Source organism: Aphis gossypii, chromosome 2, assembly GCF_020184175.1.
Source record: "Aphis gossypii isolate Hap1 chromosome 2, ASM2018417v2, whole genome shotgun sequence".
In the NCBI taxonomy this organism is placed as follows: Eukaryota; Metazoa; Arthropoda; class Insecta; order Hemiptera; family Aphididae; genus Aphis; species Aphis gossypii.
This window is the reverse complement of record NC_065531.1, coordinates 25,971,849-25,991,074: the sequence shown is the minus strand read 5'-3', so window position 1 is coordinate 25,991,074 and position 19,226 is coordinate 25,971,849. Positions and strand designations below refer to the sequence as shown.

The 19,226-nt window shown below is 23.9% G+C and overlaps 1 protein-coding gene across 7 annotated transcripts in view; it reads left to right on the top strand.

Annotated features, from left to right (window-relative positions):
• The first annotated feature begins 670 nt into the window (after positions 1-670).
• The window catches only part of LOC114128687 (G-protein coupled receptor dmsr-1-like), a 97,094-nt gene continuing 78,538 nt past the window's right edge, over positions 671-19,226 (top strand). For all 7 annotated transcript variants that reach the window (XR_007604012.1, XR_007604011.1, XM_050200656.1 and 4 more), the window contains exon 1: positions 671-1,207. The gene's annotated coding sequence lies outside the window, so the exon portion shown is untranslated. The remainder of the gene's footprint in view (positions 1,208-19,226) is intronic.

The following is a 19,226-nucleotide window of genomic DNA, read 5'->3' as shown; positions in this document are numbered from 1 at the left end:
AATAGACAAAATTTAATAATTAAAAAACCACTGGTATGGACTTTGATATCGATATTATCGTTTGAAAGAGAGGAGTTTGAATTTTCACAGTTAATTCCGCGAGTATAGTATAGACAATCTTAAGAATTCGAAAACGCAACGGTCTTCGTGAGCGTACTATATTTTAAAATTCAAAAAATCAGACTTTGTATATTAATTTTATTATTAAAGAAACAAAGAGGGCGAGCACACAATGTGCTTGTGGCGAATCACCGCGTGTGTATAATTATATGTGTTTTACCTCAAGAAAAAAACGCTATAAAAATATGGCAGTTTGTTTCGGGTAGGTACCTATACTAATTTCGTTGTCAGAATAAGGTGCACGCGGTTCCTTCGCGGGGACGGGTTAATTGTCGTCCTAATCAAATGTTTGCACCAACCGCTCGTGAAAAAAATCGAAACAACGTCGGTAATAATATTAATAAATGAAGAAAAAAAGAAATATTATAATTATATCACGGGCAGCGTGTGTGATTTTTTTTTTCACTCCACACACTGCAGCGGCGGCGAAAGTGAGCGACCCCCCCCCCCCCCCCCCGAACGAACGACTATATACGCGCGACGCCGCCGTCGGAGCTTGCGCGCGTCAACCGTCGCCGCCGCGACTCGCGAGCAGATGGTGTGACCGCCGCGCCGCGAGTACAACAACACAAGAATAATAATAATAATAATATACTCTCGGCCGGAAAGGTTTGGCGCGCGCACGCCGACCACTGTTGTGCACACGTTGTAACAGTGCGACGTCGTCGTACCGACCACCGGGGCTGTTGTTGTCGCGATCGGCAGTCGTGCGATTCTCCGACGCGTCATCACTCTCTACACCGGCCGACTCGCTCCTGTCGAGTGGTGGTGTACCGTGTCTCTCTCTCTATCTCTCTCTTTCTGTATCGTGTGTGTATAATCGTTATAATAATATTCGCGACATACGGTAATAATAGTGAAAACACTGTAAGAGTCGTCTACATCGCCTATAATATATAAATGGGGTTTCGATATAGTATATTATAATAATTTATTATTAAATTGCAATACGCGCGATTTATTTCAGTAGAATATCACGTCGTCATATTACACATTCGATATATTTTTTTTTTTTTTTTTTATCCACGCGCCGCCTTCGGACAGCACCACAATGCCACGGATATTCTTCCGGCCCTCGTAACAAAACGTGAGTATTTACGCGCGCACAGAGTATATTGTGTTCGATTTGTATGTATAGATACAGGTACGTGCCGGCCGCGGTCATTCTATACGCGGTTAGGGTGTATCTAAATACAGGGCGATTCGTCGAACGTGTATAATAATAATTTGCTCTACCCCGTTTGTTTTACACTTTCATAACACGAAATTTAATTATTGAAACTTTTAAGTATATACATCTACTCGAGCGTCTTATTTTCATTTGATTAAATTCGCACGTCATACGTAAGCGTAGTGTAAGGTTACGATTTTTTTTTCCAAAACGTTTTCGACCTTTTTTTACTATAAAATTTATGAAGTACATGGTATTTTTTTTTTTTTATATACATATATTATGATATATCTAAATCGAAATTCGAACGAGTAGTTTCTAAGTTATAACACCTTATTGTACAAGACAAATAATGGTCTTTAACTGCGGTTCACAAAATTATAAAATTATACAATATTCAGATCATTTTTATAAACTATAATTAATGTATTTGATTAGATTCACATTTATTACTAAAATTATCAAATAAATATAAATATCATAGTTTATAGCTGTATTTATTATTATAGACCTACTATTCTTTGTATACACAATAAAATCACTAAAAAAGACAAAAACTATACTCGTTACAATTTTGAATTATATATTATATATATATATACATATATATCAACATTTTCAAAAAAGTTATTGAATTAACAGTTTACTGAAAATACTTAAATATTATTTAAAAAAAATATGTTGGTATCGTTACAAGACACTCATTAATAGTATGAAAATCTCAATATTTTAAAGTAAATTTAATATTTTTAATAATTAAAAATTGAATACATTCATTATTGTAGGAAATAGGGGTGAGTATGCATGGTGTCACTCTGTATAAACACATGCGTGTGTGTGGACAAGAACTTTCTATTATGTTATAATTGTATTTCATTAAATACAAAACAAAAACAATTAAAATGTGTTTTGACTTGTTTAGGTCGTTGTAATATCATTGAATGGTACAAAAAAATGCATGTATTGAAGAAATATTATCTATGTTCTTTATTAGGTACTTATACTTATTGTAAGCCTGAAGAATGCGTTACGTCTTCTACTGAGAATGTAATAAAAAATAACCTTTGTAATTGAACATTAAATTCGTTAAAACATAGTTGATATAACTAATGAGTTATTACAAATTATGCATTATAGTTGAAAGAAATGGCAAAAAACAGAACAAGATAAACTATTATACTTCGTGCTTTATACTTGGTGTTTATTTTTACACAAATTAAGCATTGGTATAAGATTTTAGTTAAAAGGTGACTGACACTGTAAATGCGCTTACGTATGGAAATAAATTTAATTTAAATCTTTACTTTGATGAAATAAGATATTTAGAGTTCATTAGATTTAGATTTCAAAGTTGTTTTATTCTTATAGAGTAAAATATTTTACTCTAAAATAGTATGAAAAAAAATATTGATCGTTTTAATATAAGAAATAGCTTTTTCTCAATTGATCGAACTAAAATGTTAATTTTCATTTAATATGAAATAAATTTCAAACATAATGTGTATATTTACTATTTGAATTATAATAATTACAGTATATTTAGTTTATAAAATTGTATAGGTACCTAATTAAAAAAAAAAATGGAATAATATAAATATATGTCACAGGCTGCAACTTAATTGAAAACCTATTTTAGGTACTCCTACATTCAAATAATATTTCAATTCCTTTTAAATATTTAAAACATCATGTATTAACTAACGAAATTGTATTTTAAACTAAATTTATTTAATAAGAATAGTATTTTATATTAATGAATATTACCACTTTCATTTTTTTTTTAACAACCTATTTATGGAATTATATTTTTTACTGTATTTTCAAATTAATTTTTATAAATTTTAATGATTTAAGATAATATAAATATTTATTTATCATAATTTTTATAAAATACATTAAAAATGTTTTTTGTTTATTAAAAACAAATACGCATATAATAACAAGTAACCAATTTAATTATTAAATCTATTCGTTTATGTTTATTTTATTACACATTGTTAAAATTGTGTTTTAAGTTTTTGATTATTTTTTTTGTTTTATTTCACGTTTCAAACAAATCGAAAATAAGTTATTAGTTATATCATAACAATGGGTGATTTTTTGTGCTTTTTCTTTGTAAAAATGTTTTATAATTAAAATGGTATTTAAAAATCGATATTTCTGTGTAATCATAATCTTTAATAGAAAAATAGTATATTATAGTGAAATTTGCTCAGAACCTTAATTTTTAAAAATATTCTGTTTTGAAAATTGAAATTTAAAATAAGTGTTATATTTACATTATCATCATATATCACGATTTCCAACAATAAAATTAAGATATTAAGATCAAATGTGTTATTTTAAATATTACTAATTTTATTCATTTTAAGTAAAATTGTTAATTTGAAATTATTTAAAAAAATAAAAATATGTGAAAGTACTCAAAATATTACAATTTTATCAAGTTCAGTAGAAAATTTGACGATCGTTTATTTTGAAAATGCAGATAGAATTTCTGTCTTTATTTAGTTCTAGGGTTATAACTAAGTTATGGTAAAAAAGTCTTGTAAAAGGTATGTTACGTTTATGGATAAGTTTATATGAGGAACTTCTTATATATTTTCCGATCATCATTTCAATCTTAAATCTGCTACCTACTTGTTCATTTTTTTATTTTTTATTATTATTTACCACTATTGATGTCAATAACATTAATAACAATGATATTATTTCATAAATAGTGTTTTTTTTTTTTTTTTTAAGGACAAATACTTATATTTTTTAAAGATAGACTATTAAAACCCTTATAAAGTGATAGTTGTGTGATTTAAAACTTTTGAACCTTTTTAAATTCAAAATATATACTTATATAATATTTAACTTTTAAAGTAAACATATTATTATTATAAGTTAAATGTCTTAAATTAAAAATTCATTAAGTAATATAATATTGTCTTGAGTATTTGGAAATTTTAAAGGTTTTTCTTAAAAATATACTAATACTGGGAAATGTTTAATTAACTACCCCTATTTTACTGAGAACTGTTGTATTAAATTATCTATGATTAAAAATAGTAATTGATAATTTAAGATAGTTAAAATGTTATAAGTGGATTAAAATTAATAATTAGTTATTACTTATTATACCTTAAAGTAGTAAAATTTTGCATATATTATATTTTTTTTATTAATTGAACGAAGCTCAGTCTGTGGTTGAGAGGAAGACAATTGGATCAACTGTATATTATGAAGTGTGCAATAATTGTAGGTATTTTTAATTAACTATCCTAATAACAAGAGTAATACCTAACACAATTAGTAGCTTATATCATCCTTAAAATATCAGACTCGTTTTATTTATTAATCATAATACCTAAAAAGTTTTTGTATTATATTGATTATCATTGATAATGTACTATAATAAAACATAACTAAAACACAAATAAATGTAATTTATTTTTTAAAATTTTTTTTAAAGAATATATTAAGTATTTATGTAACTCGTATAACATAGTTTAAATAATGAATCTACTTTAATGAAATACAGTATATGACATATGTGAATTTATCTTAAATGTTTTTGAAAATATTGATCAATATTAATCATGCAATATTAGATATTGCAACATTTTGTAAATCAGTAACTTTAAGTTCAAAAATAATTGCTTTACTTTAAAATAAATTTTATTATTATTATAATATATATTAAAAAAAATTCTTCTGTATCCGACATCAAAAATCTTTGATGTTAAAATTTTAAAATTTTTTCATCTATTTTGTTTTTTGTTACGTGTCATAAACATACGATATAGTTATCCGCATTATCGAATATTTCCAACAGAAATGCCCAAACCCTATCTTTCTAGGGTGGGATGAAAAAAAAAGTTTCATTCTTTTATTATACGTCTCTTTAGATCGATTGTGCTCAAAACAGTCTTTAATTATTATTATAACATTCTCTCTGAGGTTCGTTAACGATTATTTCGTAATATGGTATTTTTTGAACGTTGTTTTGACTGGTATATACCGCGTGTGCTAGTGACAACCACAAATACCGTGGTGGCAATCTTTAAGTCATCGGTTACTCGTAAATTTTCGAACTAGCTCTCAAAAACACCCGTTGGGGGCACATGCATGTGTGAATGGAACATGTTTGTGTAAAACAATAACAAGCATTATCGGTTTATGTTTGACATTTTTTTCATTTTCACATAGAAAATAATGAAATTCTTCAACAAATATATTGGTTAGGTTAGGCTAGGTGATCCATTGAATTGACTAAAATATATTACATGAATGGTGTCGACGCTGTATATGATTTACTATAGTAAATGGAAATCGTATAGGCCATTTCACATTACTTAATGTACTAATCTTAATGTAAACGGTTTCGGTTAAATCATTAAATGTACAAGACTACTCGAGTAAAATATTGAGTAACAAAAAACAATACGACATGATCCTCCTTTGTCTTCGTGTTATTTTTTATTGCAGAACAACATAAACCTCGAGAATCGAAATGTTCTTTATTGTGATCTTATATAACACTATATCTGGACAATTTTACAATGGTGGATACGAAACATAAAAATCAAATACAAAGTTATCAACTACTATAAAATTATAGTTATCTACCACACACACATACACACCATGGCGTAAATATTATGTTATGCTAACGACATGCATTATTTATTTTAACAACACTCTCTAATAATAGTACGTTGAATTAATCTTATTATTGATTAAACCACACAAATTAATTATTTAGACTTCATTTGATAAAATAATTTTTTTTTTTATTATTAGCTATTAGAAAATACTTTTTGGCTTTCAAACTTATTACACATTTTTGCACTTTATCCTTTACATCATTAGCACGAGAAGTATATTTTTCCTTTTATAAAATAATTTAATACTCAAGTCCGCCAATAATAACATATGTCCTATATTTGAAATATTCCAAGTCGTCTTCCTTTCTTTTTCATTACTTCTTCACTTTCTTTATTTTTACAACTTTACTTGTAGAGATGAGGGTAGCCTAAAATATTATTATTTAAGGATAAAATGTACACATATAACTGTTGTGTATTTAAAAGAAGTAAAATATATTAGTTTTTTAAAATATAAACTTATAAATGTTTTTAAGTTATTCAAGATTTAAGAAAATCACTTAATACCTTAATCCATAAACACAAAGTATTCGTTTTAAATATTTTTTATCCTAAGTATCTTTTGAAATTATATAAAACATTTTTGTAAAATGCTTACATATGATAATAATTATGTTTTAATAAAAATTGATAGATTTTAGTTATTAACTAAAGTTATGTATTTTAATATTTTTACACTTTTTATATTTTTTTAAAATTACTTTGTCATATTCTTAAACTAATTTTTATAAAATTCTTCAAGATATTTTGTTAGTAAATCCATCTCAATTTATATATGATAATTTAATTTAAAATAAATATGTATACTAAATATTTTAAAATAAACACTGTGAATTTATTAGTTTATTGAAATAATTGTATAACTATCATAACTTATCATTAATTTTGAATTAACTATACTTAAATTTATACTTAGGTTATTTAATTAAAATGTACCTATGCATAGTAAAATGTCTAATTATACGTAAATAGAGAAATAGTTCAAAATATATTAGATTAAAAATTAAAAATACCAACAATATTATTCAAAATCTAATATTGAAAATTGTTTCAAGACTTAAAAAAATATATGTTTAGCGGTAAAAATAGTTATCTATATTATTCTATGTTAAAGTTATTCAGCGTGTATACACTACTTACACTAGGGGAGCATTAAGTTGACTGGAATGACAATTTTCAAAAACGATAGAATATAGTCTTAGAATGAACACGCTGACCTATTGTACCTGCGTCTCACTGTAAATTAAATGTGCATCACTGAATACGATAACAGTAAATAAGATTATGTTATACTCAGTGGAAGGGTGATAAGTCTATTTTCATAATGGACATAAATAATATAGAAGTCCCAATAAATTGAAATCAGTAGATTTTCATAATAATAATTTATTTGCCAGTAAAATATAAAGTATATTTTGTCTAAATATACATGTATTTTAAATATGAATAATTGTATATAATTAAACGTATACATTGAACTTATACAGTTATATATTAACATTATTTTAAATTTAAATTCATAAAAAATTGAAAGTGCTGATTTATTTATTTAAAATTTAAAAAAATTTTGTGTATTATTTATATTGAGTTGATATGATAAATATTATTATCCAAATATTTAATATACTTCTAAAATACTTAAATTTATACTATATTGTACACGTATGTCGTACACTGTACAATGTATGTATGTATAGTATAATGTAAGGTGATCTGAGTATTATTAAAAAAATATTATTTCAAATATAAAATAATAATATATATAGGCATATATAAGGTTTAATTAGTATCGATGTTAATAGATAATTGTAATAAATATATGAAATTATAATAGTGCGTAAACGTAGATATAAGTATGTATCTGCCATCAGGTAAACTCGTATAATAGTCGTATCAAGTTTGAAACGTCAAACACAATAGATTGACTAAAATTCGAAGGCCCAGTCATAAGTTTATCATCGTATGACAAAGACAACAGTTTTATATAATATTATATAAATGTATAATATAATTTTAGTATTTTTTGTTCTTACATTATACAATGTTAACTATATAAATAATAAAAATGTAAAAAAATGTTACCCTAATGGCTAAGATGTCGAAGTGTACATGATAAATTGATATCAAAATGGGTGAAAAATAATAGCACACTAGTGATTGTATCAATTTATTGTATGTGTATGGATAGGAAAATATAGGCTATGTAATAAATATTCTTTTTAAACAAATACCGTTATAAAAAAGTATATAAAAGGGTTTTATCTCTGAAAACATGTAATGTTAAATATTTAACTAAATGACAAAAGCCAAAAAATTAAATTAGTGTATTAATAATATTAATATACATATAATAAACTGAATGACGTTATTAAGTTGGTATTTTGTGATTTAATTTGTTTAAAACATATAAAACTGTAAGCACGTAAGTATTAAAAAGAATAGATGATAAATTATTATAAATTATTAAGAGTAATTTAGAATTATATTTGTTTTCCCATTATAAAAAGTCATTAGGTGTAGGTACTTGACATAAATAAAAACTGTTTCAAAAAATGCATTATGTCGTTCATTTATATAATATGTAAATACTAATTATATTTTATTTAAATTATCAATATTATCGCTTTAATTGAATAATTTTCCCCCTTGTAGTTAAAAATCACATGTGAATTGATAAAAATAAAAATTTGGACACGATTTTTTTCTACACATTTGTTTAACTAATTCAAGTAAGTTATGGATAATTCTCAGACTATTAAAAATGAGAGAGAAATGGTTGTTTAAATTAATTAATTCGAACTCATTAAAAAAATGAACCCAAACACTTTGTTTTTAGTGAAAATTAACCCAAACGGAATCATAATGGATCTAACGTAATAAATGAAAAAAAATATTACCCATTGGACCAATACGTTTATATCCTCAAATGGTATAGTTTAAATAGGTATTATTAATTGTAATAAAAAAAGAAATCTAACTATAACATAGTCTATTAAACCAATATTTTTGTCTGTATTACTTATCTGTGTTTCATTTATATAATATATTCTAAGGAATTAGTTACAGATTTATTTATGACAACAAAACGAATATATTTTTGGTGGACTCTGTGAAAAATACAAAAATATAACGGGGATTGTCTAGAAAACTATTTGTATATTGTATGCACATTTGTAACATTTTTCAGTTATTATTGATTATTTATATGAAAAAAAATGAAATAATTGGATATATTTATTATTTTGAATCATCATATTATAATATCATACAAATGATAGTTGTGAAATTTAATTTAAGCATAAAGAAAAAATAAACAATGTAATATAATTATATTCGATTGTAAACTTATTATTTCCTTTATTATATTTATGAACATAATATCATTTATACCATACTTGTGTGATATAAACATTAAACGTTGACTAGTTGAATATTCTGTATTTATTGATATTTTTAGTGTAAAGGAAATAAAGAGGTTAAAGTGCCTATATCATTTTGATGTCCCGCAAACGATTTTGATATATTATTACAACTGACAAGATGGGTTGGATAAAATTATAATATTCTTTTAACTGATATAGGTACTACATACATAATATATAACTTAGCGTTCTGCATAAAGAACTATAATATGTAAATATGTATTAGTTATTTAATTATTTATTCATATAATACTGAAGAAATATGTGAAATAGTAACATTTAAAAAACAACTATTAAAACAATTTTTATGTTCACGATGAAAAGAAATGTATATTTATGAAATAGCGATGAAAAAAAGTGGTGTTTAACCTTATCCATTTTAAAAAGCCAAAAAAAGTAAAACAAATATTCATTGTTTTGTATGGTTCAATTAAAAATTGTAGATTCCACCATGAGTTAATTTTCAAACAATAATTAATGTGAAAATAAATTGTATAAAAACAGAAAATAAATAAATAAATAACTACGGAATGCATATTTTTGATATTCGTGTATTTTCGCCAAACTTAAGTTAAATTTATTAAAGACATAATATTTAAAATATCAATCACAATATAGTTAAATTTTATTTTTGAGATTTACTATAATATATATTTTTTTATTTCAATATAATACAGTTCATTTATAACGTTTATACTTTAATACATAATTTAATTTGTATCATAGGTATGTTTATAATGAGTCAGTTATAGGAAAATTCGTTTTATATTTTGTTATTATATAAATATTCAAAATATACCATTTTAATACCTACCTATTTAATCATTTTTTTATACAGTTGATTTCTACGGAATTAATAAAATATATTTAGTAGTAATGATACCTGACATTCACAATAATTGCTTATTGCTAATTAAATTAGTAATGTGATTTATCAAATGTCAAATAAAATAATGAAGGAAAGTATCCACTACAAACTATTTTTAGAAAATGTGATCACCTTGATTTCAAATTAAATTAATTAGAAAAATCACATTAAAATTCGAATTTAATATCGTAAATGATTATTTTCATGATACGTATCACCATTGAGTTATATACCCAATGGTATTACGCAAAACTCGTCAAATTTGTCAAACAATCATTATTCGTTATTATGCATAATAATGTATAATAATGTATGAAATAAATTCGGTTACGAGTATAAGCATACTAAATGGATTATTTAAAATAAGTGTTTTTTTTTTTTTCATTGAGAAATAAATAAAAATTAAATAGTAAAAAAAAAATTAAATACCTAGTCATTGAGTTCAAAATTTCAAATCGACAATAGGTGTAGGTAGATCTCTATATCGAATAATAAATATTTAGGTTGTACGCAATTTCTAATTGACAAAAAGTGGGCAATCATTGGGTATATCGTTCTTCTGTATGGTATATGTTGCGTAAAGTCACTGTAACTAATGTATCAAATTTGAATTCAATGATATATCATCATTGAAGACGAAATGCGATTCTGAACGATAACAACTAGTATATCAGTCTATACCACTAAGAATATTACATGTTGTATTCATTGTATATATGTATGCTATTAAGTAAAGTAATTTGTTTTACCATTAGTAATACAGTAGGTTTAAATTATTTTCACCAAAAATAATGCACTTGAAAATATTATTGTATTTTGATTATTTATTTTTGAACTACAATAAAAAAAATAAAAAATAAAAAGTGATTTTGTTAAATTCTGGTTTTGGCAATTATAATTTTTAATTTTTTCTTATTTAATATATAAGGTATAACAAGTTTTATATCAGAAACTACCATTAAAGTTGAAAATCAAAGTATTTTTCGACTACGTATCGTTTATATATTATAGATGCACACAAAACGAAAACCACAGATACCATTATAAAATTAATACATCCATTACTTCACTCAGAATCTAAAATGCACTTTCGTAAAAATATTACTAAATCAAAATTATAATGTATTGAATAATTTATTAAAAATACATAAACAATTAAAGCATAATTTTGGAAAACAGCTATAATCCTTTAAATTGTGTATACTAATTTTGATAGTTATATATAATAGTAGCATTAAATATTCTAAATATTGATAAGCTAATTGGCGTTAGTTTTTCAAATTTACAAACTTAGATGTTTTAATTTTATATCAAATAATGGTATATTAAAAATAAATATTAATGCATTACATATTATATATTTGATATATTATACTATATATTACGTATACAATTTTTAGAAAAATATTTAAAAACGGAGTTCAACGCGAGCTGTAGAATATTTTCCTCTATAAATTAAAATAAAAAAAAAAATGATAAGGATGATAATTAAATTAAATTGAATCTACAGAACAGGATCATTATTCATGTGGTGTATTTTCGAGGACAAAATTATATTAGCGCTGTGCACCTTAACTGCATCTCGCGCGTGTCTCAATTATCAAACTACACAATTATTCAACATCGTAGTTATAATATTATATGTACACACGAAAACCATATCCAATCGCATGTCTGAAACTCTCTCGACATTAATATTGATATTATGACACGCCTATAAAACGGTAAACAGGTGCACGGAGTGCGAGTTCCGTAGACGCAACGGGCGGGTGTTGAGTGCCTATTAGTAAATACACTTTAGAATTGTCAGAGGTAATAGTGAGGGCATACATTCGTGAGATATCGAATTGATAATATTATTCCGACTCGACACCCGCCAAGTTCAGTGATCGGCGTGCACATTAACGCCTGCATCGTCTATATAAAATGCGAATAATATGCGATACACGAGCAGTAGCGTGCATATAATAGTATATTATGCGCGCCATGCTAATGCAATAACGCACAATCTGTTATGCAAAATATAATATAATATTAAAGTGGAGATTTTAAATATAATGTCATAGAATATAAATAAAATATTTATAGATATGTATAGTCAATTTAACGTCATTAGTATTGTACAATAGATTGTATTGCAAATCAATGACATACTAACGGATTGTTGTTTGGATACAGATGAAAAATTTAAAAAATGTTCCATTTAATAAATTACAAGTTGTAATATTGCTTTTTACATTTAAAAGTGTAATGTATGAATTGAATATTTTATGATTTTTTTAAGATTGAAACGATTTATGGTGTATTTTAATTATTATGATTTTATTTATTTGAACTTCGCGGAATAATTGTTGAATAGATTAGTAATATAAGTATATAGGTATTTATAGTAAAACTGAAAACGATTTGAAAAAAAAAATAATAACATTCTTAAATATCATACAACACTGATCAAGCATTAGTCATCAAGTCATCAAGAACAGTATTTAGCCTATGGATATAAACTTTATAACGTAGGTAATGGTAAGTTTTTATCCTGAAATATTATCAAAATTAATGAAATGAGATTCTGTGTTTTGTAGAATTCTAAAAATATTGTAGTTGATATCAAACAATTAAAATACATTAGTAATCATAGTTTTAATTATTTTGCTATAGGTATATATTATAATATAATTTATAATGGATTGAAGTATAATATATGCATATTATAATGCATATTTATAAATTCACTTTATTAATTGCATCGCTCCAATTATAAGCGTTGATTTGTTGATTAGTACTTGATTTTTAAACTAAAGTTGATTAAACAATATAATGAAAATATTTCAATTAATTTAGAAACACAAAAAATAATAAAAAGTATATTAAGTATGGAGATAATAATAATCGATTTTCTAGAAAAAACTACGCGTTTTTTCCAAACTAGCCATAGTTTATTTTTTTATAATACAAAATAATGAAATTCGCTTCCATATCACTCACCTAATATTAAAAACAACCTTCGTTACTGAACAGCTAATGCTTTAGCTCATCGTTTTGTAATGTCGCATGGTATTGTATACTTTATAAATGTTACTTTCATTATCATAATATCCTATATCGATCACTACCAATCAGTTTATATTAATTAATTTTGATTAAAGGCGTATTCTAACAAATAGTGTTTTGGGTTGCTAATATTCACGAAGCAATTAATATACGGTTCGGTTTTTACATTTCGCAGGAAATGTATAGTATTTTTATAGTTTAACTTAAATTTAAAATAATTTATGACTAAAAGCTTGTAAAAATACTTTTTAAGATAAAGTAAGTGTTAATGATAGATCGTAAAAAAAATGTCCAACACCTATAGTGAATTCATGTTTTTATGTGTATGTGTGTGTGCTTGAGTGTATTTAGCTGGCGTGTGTGTGTGTTCGCGTGGTGTGTGTGAATTGACGTTTATTATGCCATTGTAGAATAATTGAAAATTTGTTTTTACTGGTTTGCTTGTTTATGCTTGGTCGTGTTTGATGTGTATACCCACGGGATGTTAGTATACATTGAAGAGAGCCAGGATATAAACCGAATTATGATGGTGGTTCATAATAAACATGTATCCTGAGGGGTTTTTGATAACCAAATATTCCTTTTTGATATTATATCGAACATATTTAAAATGAAATAAATTATTTAATAGAAGATAAATTGATTTGTTTATTAAATAGTATATGAGGTTTTATAGCTATACTTGTTATTTAATTATGATTGACTCTTAAAGCATACAAATGATGAAAATTGTCTGGCAAACCATTGTGATTTAAAACAAACATTACTGCTCTATTTAGATATTATTTTTAGTAATATCATTATTTAAATATTTTTTAATAATATCATTATTTAAATCATTTTTAATAAATATATATCTTTGATTCTAAGGTTTCTTTTATTGTTCCATTTTAAAAACTTAATATCTCTACGATTATTATAACGATACATTTTACCACATTATATTTTTATTCCTTTTAAGTATTTATTTAAGATTAGTGAAGCTGCTAAGGTATATTATACAATTTAAATCATATAAAATCAATGTAAAACTAAAATTTTTCAAATCTTCTAAAACTATATATATATATAGATCTATAATCTATAAATGCCAATCATGGTAATGCTATTAATTATTATTATATATTGTAAAAAAATTATAAGTAATCATAATATTCAAAGTGATTATTTTTAAACACTAAGAAATATAGGTACATTAAAAACTAGCATACAATTTAATACAATTTAATTGTTGTTAGAATATATATTGTAACATGTAATAATGGGTACCTATATAAGTAACATCAACTTTCAAAAATTCCAATTGAAATCATCACACATTCAACAAAAGCAGTCAATAAATTTATCCAAAAGTAAACTGGTTCTTAGTAATTAAATTAATATAAATTTAAATAATATAAACAATATGTTTCATAATTGTAGACACTATTCACATATAGTGTCATAGCACTCCTATAGATATTTAAATGTTGTTTGTGTCAAAAGAATAAAGTCCTAGACTGAAGAGATGATCATTGACATTTTTTTTTTTGTAAAAAGTATTAAATATTTCGTAGCTTACGTTAAATTTGCTGTAAGAACAGTGTAAAAAGAAAACAATAATTAAATATCGTTAAGAAATTATTTTATAAGCTTTAAAAGTTTCCAACGCTAAATGTGATTTATGATTTATTCATTAGTTAATGTATCCCTCCTGTTTTATTTTATTTTAAATAGAGTTGATCGATTATAGTTTTTAAGTTTAAAATTCTGTGTCATTCTCATTCATGTAAATGAACAATGTAAAAATAGTTGGACATGGACGTGTGAAATATGTCTTATATTGTTTTTAACTTTTTAATTTATTTTTTAATAATAATTATTATAATTCTTTTTCACTCAAATATATAAAACTATTGAATATTTAAAAAAAAAAAATAAGTTTCCTAAAGTTTCTTTTAGAATCTAAAATGTAAATTTCATGAAATTCGATCAATTGTATAAAAATCTTTAAAAGAATTTATATGGTTTTCGAAAAAAGTTTGATTTTACTTGAACAGACATAAAATATAACAAATTTCCATTTTCTTTGCGTCTCTACTGCATTCTTAAAAAAGTAACCCACTAAATATATTTTTTTTTTAGAGTATTTTATTTTCCGCGTTTTTAACTATTTGTTTCGTTAACAGCCTGATGCTACAACAACAGCTATGTAAACATAGTACTTAAAGGCTAAAGCTACATAAATAAATATATTTTGTAAATACATTATTGCTATTGATGAATTATTAACGATAAAATATAATGTTTTTCAACGTCAGGAACATCTTTTACTCTTTTTCTGGTCTATATATAAAACATCATCTAACATTTCAGTTAGTTAAAAACTGTAAGAAATTATTATACATAAAAAATGTTTTTTTTTTACAAATTTAAATACACAAAATTACACATCATTACAGAGCCAATATACTCCTCGCTTTATTAAGGATTAAAAAGTCTGAAATATTTTAGGGGTACTTTTTTATTGTAATTTCAACTTTTAAGTCTATATAAATAAAAAAAATTGAATTATAACGATAAACATGTGTGGTTGACATTGTATGAAATTAGATTAGATAAAATTTATGACTATATCATAATATCTTGTATATTGTAAAACAAAATAAATACCATCTATAACATAAATCTAATTATCTATAATAATGTGTTATGCTAATATATTTTTTATAATTATATATATATTTATATTTATATGATAAAGATTGTTGATGTCAGCCATATTGTATATTAGAAAGTTTTGTTCTTATGCCAAGATTTAATAATAATTTATCTACTTTTTAAGGTCTTTAATAGATAAACCAAAAAAAAAAAAAAAAATCAAGAGGATATAATGATGTCATAGGTTGTATAGTAGTAGAAATAATTTTTTTTGTTACTGGATTTGTTATTTGTTGCCAAGTTTTAGTTTAACCATAAGTTGTAGCTAAATATATGATAAGAATTTTAAAAACCAACACATATTATACAACTTTGAAAATGTATATTACATGTTTTTTGTATTAAAAATTTAGTGAATAATACAAAATTATATAAAGAAATAATAATAACAATTTTGAAAGTTTTCTATTGGCCAGAATATTGAATACTCAATGATTTTTTGACATGGATGAATTGTATGAAGGTTATGTTCAGTTAACATAAATATACCGACTTCACTATAACTGTATATGATTTATTATTCAAAAAATATTATGAAATAATTTCTAATAAAATCTACTTAAAATCGTTTATCTTACATGATAATGTTTGACTACCTACATTTTTGATTAAAAATAAATCTAATAAACGGTCTTTCTAAATCAGTGACTACTTTATTGTCCAAACGTATTAATTTAAACTTTATTATTATTATTATTTAATTTTTTAATTTTTTTACAAATTTACAATATGCATTTGTTTGGGAATATTATATAAATAAAAGACTAAGATTGTAAAAGAAACAATAATATTCCTTATCAAAGTATTTTTTACATATTTATTTATACTAGCTCATCCAATTTTATCATCGATTACCAATATTAAATACTATGATAATTGATAACATAAATAATTCTAATTCATTTGTAATCTAATATAATATTAATAATATAATATATTGATACAATGGTTGTTGATTATATATAAGGCTTTATTTTATATAGATTATACAGATTTAGTAGTATTGTATATAAATTTCATACATATGATATTATCGTTGTGTATGTATTATAAATGTGTAACTATGATTACTATTTTAAGTGATCAAACATCACATACCACATATTTAACTAAATAGAAATAATTTATGAAGTAGTAGATTACTATTGTCTAGGTAGTATTAATTAGAATTATACTGCTAATATAGTTTATTTTATATCAATTAGTACGTTTGTGAATTTTTTAATTTATGACAATTATTCTTGTTTTTAATATTGTAATAAAATTAAAAAAGTCCTAAGTAATTTAAATATTTTAAGATCACGATAATTTCAGTTAATGAAGTAGACAACTTTAATATTTTCCAATATACTGACTTACGTGATCAATATCCCTCAACTGTATAATTGCATACAAAATAATTTATTTTTAAATAACAATTATTTTTTATATTATTTTTAGAACTTATACTTTTTATAGATAGTATTGTCTGTTTATTTTATTAGTTATCCAGCGCAAAGAATGGAATGAGTTTCTGAGTCAACTAAAATGCTCATATTGTTTTGTTTACAATTTTGTACATAGTAATTTTTACATTGGAAATATAATCTATAGTTTTTTAATTGTAATTCATCTAATTTTAACCATATTTTTCAAACCGTAGAGATAAAATTAGAAAATACAGAAAAAAATATTCATAAAATTGACAGTTCTTAATTACAAAACTTAAAATTTGTAAATTAGCTTATTCATTTATCATTATGATTTTCTATGAGAATATTGAGAAAAAAAGGCAATATATTGTTTTTAAATACATGTTTATAGTTTTAGCCAAATCGAAATTTTCTCAACTTTCTTTAATTTTTCAATTGAGCGTTGAAGATTAATATATTTTATAAAAATGTCTGAATAATTTAACAGGAACACATACTCACAGCCAAACTTATGACCATTGATATTGTCACGTTTTCATTTACTGGATATGTGATTTTAACGACAAATGAATTTCCCAAAAACCATTTTCAAACTATCGGTATTATATTGTTATTATTTTGCTCGGGGGCATTAAATTATTTGTTATTTTGTTGACCCAAGCGCCTTTTAGTTCAGAATTACTGCGGGAATTAATAATACGAAGGAAAAATCACTCCGATTACATTCATTCTATTGTGTACCTATGTATGAAATATCAACACGTATAAAAGTTATATAAATATATATATAAATGAATTACAATGCAGACGATGTCAAAATTTCATTTTATTCAAATAAAAACAATCCATTAAATACATGTATATAAATGTATTAAATGCATTTAATAATTTCAGTTATACTCGTATGTGAAATAATTATAATTGAATCGTGTATAAATAATTAAATTTAACATAATGCCAGTTATATTTTAAAAACACAATAATACTGTTAGATAAATGGTATTGACTAAATTAATTTTAAATTCTGAATAGAATAACGTTTTGGAGTAGTAAAAACTCTTAAATTTTCAACTTGCAGGGGAAGTGGTTATTTGTAATGAATTGGATCTAGTTGATTTTTGAGGAATCGAGTTACTAATTTTCAGTACTTTTCATAGTACCTAATCGGTAAGAATAAAAAAAGTTAAAGAAAAATGGGTATTTACTATTTTTACACTAAACTAGTTTTTGACAAAATTGATTTCTCTATTTTATTATAACTATTCAAAAATAAATAATCATAGAAACTTTAAATTTATTTCAAATAATTTTTTTTCAAGTGCTTATTTATCATTTTCCATACATTCTTATTTCACATATATATGTTTAGAATGCAATATGCATATTATTATAAAAGATGAGATTCAAATCATTTTTTATTTTATTTATTTTTTTGCTGTGTTGCAGTGTATTGTATAAAGTATAATACATGTTAAATTGAGAAATTTGCATTGGAAAATTGATACTAAGAAAAAAAATTTAACTCTATAACGTTTTAAATTTTTCGTTTTATTTGTGAATTTCATTAAACAAGTTTTAAAATATTTATGATATATTTAAGAAGTACAGGTAAAATTGTCCAACAACTTCCTGTAAGAACTACGAATGTAGTAATTTTTATGTTATTCAAGATAATTTTAGATGTGTTTTTGGATTATTTTAGGATTGTATGGACAAAATAAGAAACACAACTATTTCCTGACTCAGTTTATCCTGAGCTCATAACACGTTTCACTACGTGTATTTCATAATGCAAATAAATTGTATTAATATATCATATACATCTTG